The sequence below is a fragment of the Humulus lupulus genome, chromosome 2, assembly GCF_963169125.1.
Source record: "Humulus lupulus chromosome 2, drHumLupu1.1, whole genome shotgun sequence".
Classification (NCBI taxonomy): domain Eukaryota; kingdom Viridiplantae; phylum Streptophyta; class Magnoliopsida; order Rosales; family Cannabaceae; genus Humulus; species Humulus lupulus.
In genome coordinates, this window is record NC_084794.1 from 137,975,996 (window position 1) to 137,981,566 (window position 5,571).

Genomic DNA, 5,571 nt, shown 5'->3' on the forward strand with positions numbered 1-5,571 from the left:
ATCTTTGAAAGATGGCAAGAGCATTACATAACCCAAATGGCATCCTCTGAAAGGAAAATGTTTCATAAGGGCATGTGAAGGTAGTATTTTCTTCATCCTCCGGTGCTGTAGGAATTTGATGGTATCCCGAATACCCATCCAAGAAACAGTAATAAGGATGGCCTTTCCTAGTGGCCTTATTTAGCTTATGGTAATCAATACAAATTCTCCACCCCGTTACCGTATGAGTTGGAATAAGTTCATTATTATTATTTTTAACCACCGTCAAGCCACCCATCTTTGGAACTACCTGGACAGGACTAACCCAAGCACTGTCAGATTTTGGGTAAAATACCCCTGCATCCAACCATTTAAGGATTTCTTTCCTTACCACTTCTTTCATTGAATGATTGAGCCTCCTCTGAGCATCAGTACTAGGCTTACTATCCTCCTCTATTAATATATGATGCATCACTGTTGAAGGACTAATACCCTTAATATCTTCCAAAGTCCATACAATTGCTAATTTGTGAGCCCTTGTAGAGTCCCCGAACTTTACTTAGCTAGTAGTAGTAGTTATAGTATGATAGTTACTATGGATTTTGGTTCAATCCGGGACTTAGTTGAACACTCGTAGCAACACTTATAGATTTTATAAGTTTAACCTATAGTTTAAGAATATTAATTATAACATAAGGTTTGATTAATATAGCTGATTATAAAGATGTCATTTATTATACTATAAGGTTTAGATAGAATTAATAAGATCATGACACTTGTCATGTGCATGTTTATTTAAGGATTTAATTATAGTTTAAATAAAAGAAAGTTCAAGAAAGCTCTAGAATCTTCCAAGACCATTAAGAGCATGACATTTGTCACAATCTTGTTATTTGAGGATTTAAGCATTTTAAGTGGGTAATTCAAAAATAGAAGTTTCTAGAAGCTCTAGACCCTTCCATAACTTACTGGAATCTCGTATTACTCAGTAAAACCTGATTAATCAATTCAAATTATGCTAAAAAAGTGTAATTATGTGTTTAATATATTCGTGTATGTCAATATATTGCAGCATAGGAGCCGATGTATCGCCACACGGGGAATACGAAAAACACATCAACTTCGCACAAACGAAATGACGAGCACTCGGGACATAAGGCCAGGCGATATATTGCCTATGATGGGCGATATATCGGCCCTAGGACCATAATTTCAAACTTTGTTGAAACCAAGCTTAATTCATTCCTTAACCTCTTGACTAGCCTCTGAACGTTTTGACCGAGTCTTCAGCACCTGTTGAACGAATATTCAAATATTTTTCAATTAATACTCATTATTTTTATTCAAGCTAAAAGGAGATAATTCAATCCTTGAACTCTATAAATAGGACCTAGTACCCCAGCCATTTTTCTCATTCTTCAAGCTGTGTTCAGAGCCTTCAAGCTACTAAGGTTACTATAGAGTGATAAATACTTGGGTTGGGACAAAAGCTTTATCATCTTAAGCTTTATAAACACTTGGGAAGTGAGATTTAGAGTGTGTTTTCAATATCGAGGTGTAGATCGGTTCTAGTACATTCAAAGGTATTCTTATTCTTAAGTCTATTTCTATATGGTTCTGTAGTTTTCTTAAGTTTTCATTCAGATCCTAAATCGTTGTTTAAATTCTTGGTTAGGAATTCAAGTTCTTTGAACTTAAGGTTTCTTTTTGGTAAGTCTCCTCTTGGTGGTTTAGTTCTCTTCTTTCCATCTCTTTTCTTTAGAAAAACTCACCATTCTTATTGTTGGTTTTAGGAGTGTTCCGAATCCCCTCCTTGATCTCAAATATCCCGGTGTTGGTAAGGAAAATAGGATAGTTTTTATATGCTTATATGTTATAATATGTTTATGTTATGTTATGATATGTTTATGCTATGATATATGTATGATATGTTTTTAGTTTTAAGTATATGTTTTTTTTAGATAACAAGCATATAATTTTGTTTAGATAACAAACATAGAACTTGTTTAGATAGCAAGTCTCACTAATATTCCTTGGGCATATGATTGTTTAGATAACGAGCCCCATAAATTTATATGACTTATTTAGATAACTAGCCCAGTAAATTTATGGGCATATGATTGCCTAGCTAGCAAGTCCCAAGAAGTATGATGGCCATTGTAATAGATGTTGTTTTTTTTCAGTCATATGTCTTATAGTATATGTTTATGATATAGCCTCATGTTTATGATTTATGTTGTATGTTGTTAGTATATTTTCCTTGCTGGGCATTAGCCTCATTCCTTTATTTTTAGTGTGATGCAGTAAACTAGATATGGAGGCGGAAGGATTCTTGGAAGCTTGGCATGTGTGTTGAGGATGAACACATTGAGTGGACTGCGTGTCGATCGAGGATGACGTTTATTTAAGTCTTTTAAAATTATGTTTTTGATGTAATTCCGCAACTAGTATTTAGAGTTTATGTTTTATGTTTATCAAACAATGTTTTTTTATGTTTTATGAAACAATGGGTACCCATACCACATTTTATATTTTACTTTGTAATTTGCACAATATTTATGTTGGAATTTTAATAAAGTTATTATTATTTCTTATATATGTTTTCCTCAAAGTAAGTAGTTATGTCTAGTAGTTTTAATGGTCCACGGTCTTAGAAATAGTTGGGTCATTACAGCCCTTAATACCCTAAGAAGCTTCTCTTCTTTAGTCAAAGATAAAGAAGCAGAAATAATAACTGGGAGAGTGTCATTCTTTCCCAGATTAGTGTACTTAAGATGATCACGTAAGGTTTTTAACTCAAGAACTGGTGGCTTCTCAATCGATGGGAGAGGTCTCTCAAGCACTTGCCCCAATTCCTCATATTTCTTTTTATAAATTTGCCCTGATAAATTCAACCACTTAACATACTCACTGGCTTTAGTACTAGCACACTCTTAAGGATTTGCAATCAAACTCAACTCCAGTGGATCCTTAATAGATTGGACCCATTTACTTGGTTCCTCCAATACACTAACACAAAAACAAATATCACTAGCTGAAGGATATTTCAAAGCATTGAAAACATTAAAAACAACCTCATCACCTTGTACTCTAAGCCTTAACTCTCCCTTATGAACGTCTATCAACGTTTGCTCCATAGCCAAAAATGGTCGTCCCAATATAATAAACACGTCCTCATCTTCCTCCATATCTAATACAATGAAATCTGTTGGGAAAATGAACTTATTTATCTTTTCAAGAACGTCCTCTATAATACCTCTGGGGTGTGTTAATGAACGATCAGCCAGTTGAAGAGTAACAGTAGTGGGTCTAGCTTCCCCCAAACCAAGTCTTTTAAACACACACAGTGGCATTAAATTTATGCTTGCACCCAAATCACATAAAGCTCTCTCACAATGAAAGTTTCCAATGGTGCAGGTATAGTAAAGTTGCCCAAATCTCTTAACTTTTGAGGAAGCTTCTTTTGCATAATTGGACTACACTCTTCAGTTAATGCAACTTTTCACAATACTCCATTTTTCTCTTATTAGACAATATCTCTTTCATAAACTTCACATAACTAGGAATTTGTTCTAGAGCCTCTGCAAAAGGAATGTTAATGTGAAGTTTCTTAAATACCTCAAGAAATTTGGAGAATTTTTTGTCAAGATTCGCCTTTCAAAACTGTTAAGGATATGGAATCTTTGGTGTAGGCTCAGTGTATTTTGGTTTTTCTCTCTTTGGAAGGTCTTCGAATAACCTCCTCTTGTAATGGACTAGCAACATGTTGATCCTCTGTCTTCTTCCCCTTGTCACCCACTGTAGGTCCATCATACTTAGTCCCACTCCTCAGAGTGACATCTTGACATTGCTCTTTAGGATTTACCTCTATGGAACTAGGCAAATTCCCTTGCTGTCTACTAGAAAATATTTGAGCCAATTGACCTATTTGTGTCTCCAAACTCTTGATTGAAGACCTTGTCTCTGTCATGAATTGATTTAATTGGTCTAGCTCAATTGTTGATGGGTTCATTTGAGGATGTGGTGGTGGATGAGATGGGCGTGGGTTTGGATCATAATATGGTTTAGAATGTAATCCATAAGTCGGTTGATGAGGGGGTTGTTGAGGTGGGTACTTTGGATATTGCGGTTGTAACCCTTGATTATTTTTCCAAGACAAATTAGGGTGGTTTTTCCAAGCAGGAGTATAGGAATTTGAGTAAGTGTTGGGTGCAGGTCTTGAAAATTTACCAATAACTTGTGCTTGTTCCAAAGGCATACTATTCACATCAGTTGAGCAACTAGCTATGCTCAGACATTGTTCATAAGAATGTGGTCCCCCACAAATCTCACAACTCACGACCTTCTGTACTTGCATTGCTTGTGCGGTGAGATTGCAATTGCTTGGTTAGAGATGCCACCTGAGCTGTTAATAGCGCAATTGGATCAACTTATAAGACTACTACTACTTTCTTGTTCTCACGCTCAGTAGGCCAATTATAGTTATCCATAGCCATCTCTTCCAATAATTCATATGCTTCATTAGCGCTTTTTCTCATAAATGCTCCTCCTTATGCTGCATCTATAATTGTCCTTGTATTGCCCCCCAAACCATTGTAAAACGTATGAACTAGCAACCACTTCTCTATTCCATGATGTGGGAATTTATTTTGAAACTCTTTAAATCTTTCCCATGCATCATATAAAGACTCCTCATCTAGCTGATGGAAGTTATAAATCTCTCCTCTTATTCTGGCTGACTTGGCAGGAGGAAAATATTTACCAAGGAATTTCTTAGCCAAATCTTCCCCAGTAAGTATTGAGTTGCCTTGTAATGAATTTGTTTACCGAGTTTTTCGGAAACGAATACGAACGGAATAATAAAAAGATAAGAACTATAGAAATGAAGAAATGTAAATAAACAAACAGTGTTTTTACGTGGTTCAGGCGTTAACGAGCCCTAGTGCACGAGTCGATGTTATTATACTTGTAGAGAATAACAGTCAAACAGCTAGTGTACAAGAAACTCACAACCTCACAGTGTTTCTCTCGGGTTCTCTTGGAGAAGATGAAGCTGGAGAGATTTTAGTAGAGTTCTTGCTATGTGATTTGTTGGCCGTCCCCCCTATCGTAAAATGAGGGGGTCTTTATAGCTAGGGTTTTGGATTAGGGTTTTTCTCTACTCACATGAGTCTTAATTACACCAGCCATAAATAGGGGATACAATTACCGTAGTCACCTGGCTACCAGGCTCTATGTGGGTATATTTACGTGAAAGTATGGGGAATGCACAAAGGCAGCCGTCTTTTCCAAGTTGTCAGCGGAACAGTAGGCGAAATAGTACTTTTAGGCGTGCTAGGATGTGTGCGGCCTTGACCTGTCGGGCGTGTCAGGCAGGATTCTGTGTCAGGAGGATATCATTCCAACTAGGCCTCCTCCATGACTCGACCGCTTGGTCTTGTTCCGTGCGAGGCACGGAACTGTTTCCGCGAAGACAACCTGAAGAGCTTCTCCTGGAAGGAGCTTCCCCGAAGGATATCCCTTCGGGAGTCCGGGAGAGTTGACGAGCTTCCGTGTCGCGTTTGCTTGAAAGAGTAAGCCGGACACTAAACG

The 5,571-nt window shown here is 37.0% G+C and overlaps 1 non-coding gene across 1 annotated transcript; it reads left to right on the forward strand.

Moving 5' to 3' along the window:
• Window positions 1-4,605: 4,605 nt before the first annotated feature.
• On the forward strand, window positions 4,606-4,712 carry LOC133820541 (small nucleolar RNA R71). Its single transcript, XR_009886948.1, has one exon. It is a non-coding gene; the product is annotated as a small nucleolar RNA R71 (small nucleolar RNA).
• The last annotated feature ends 859 nt before the right edge of the window (window positions 4,713-5,571 follow it).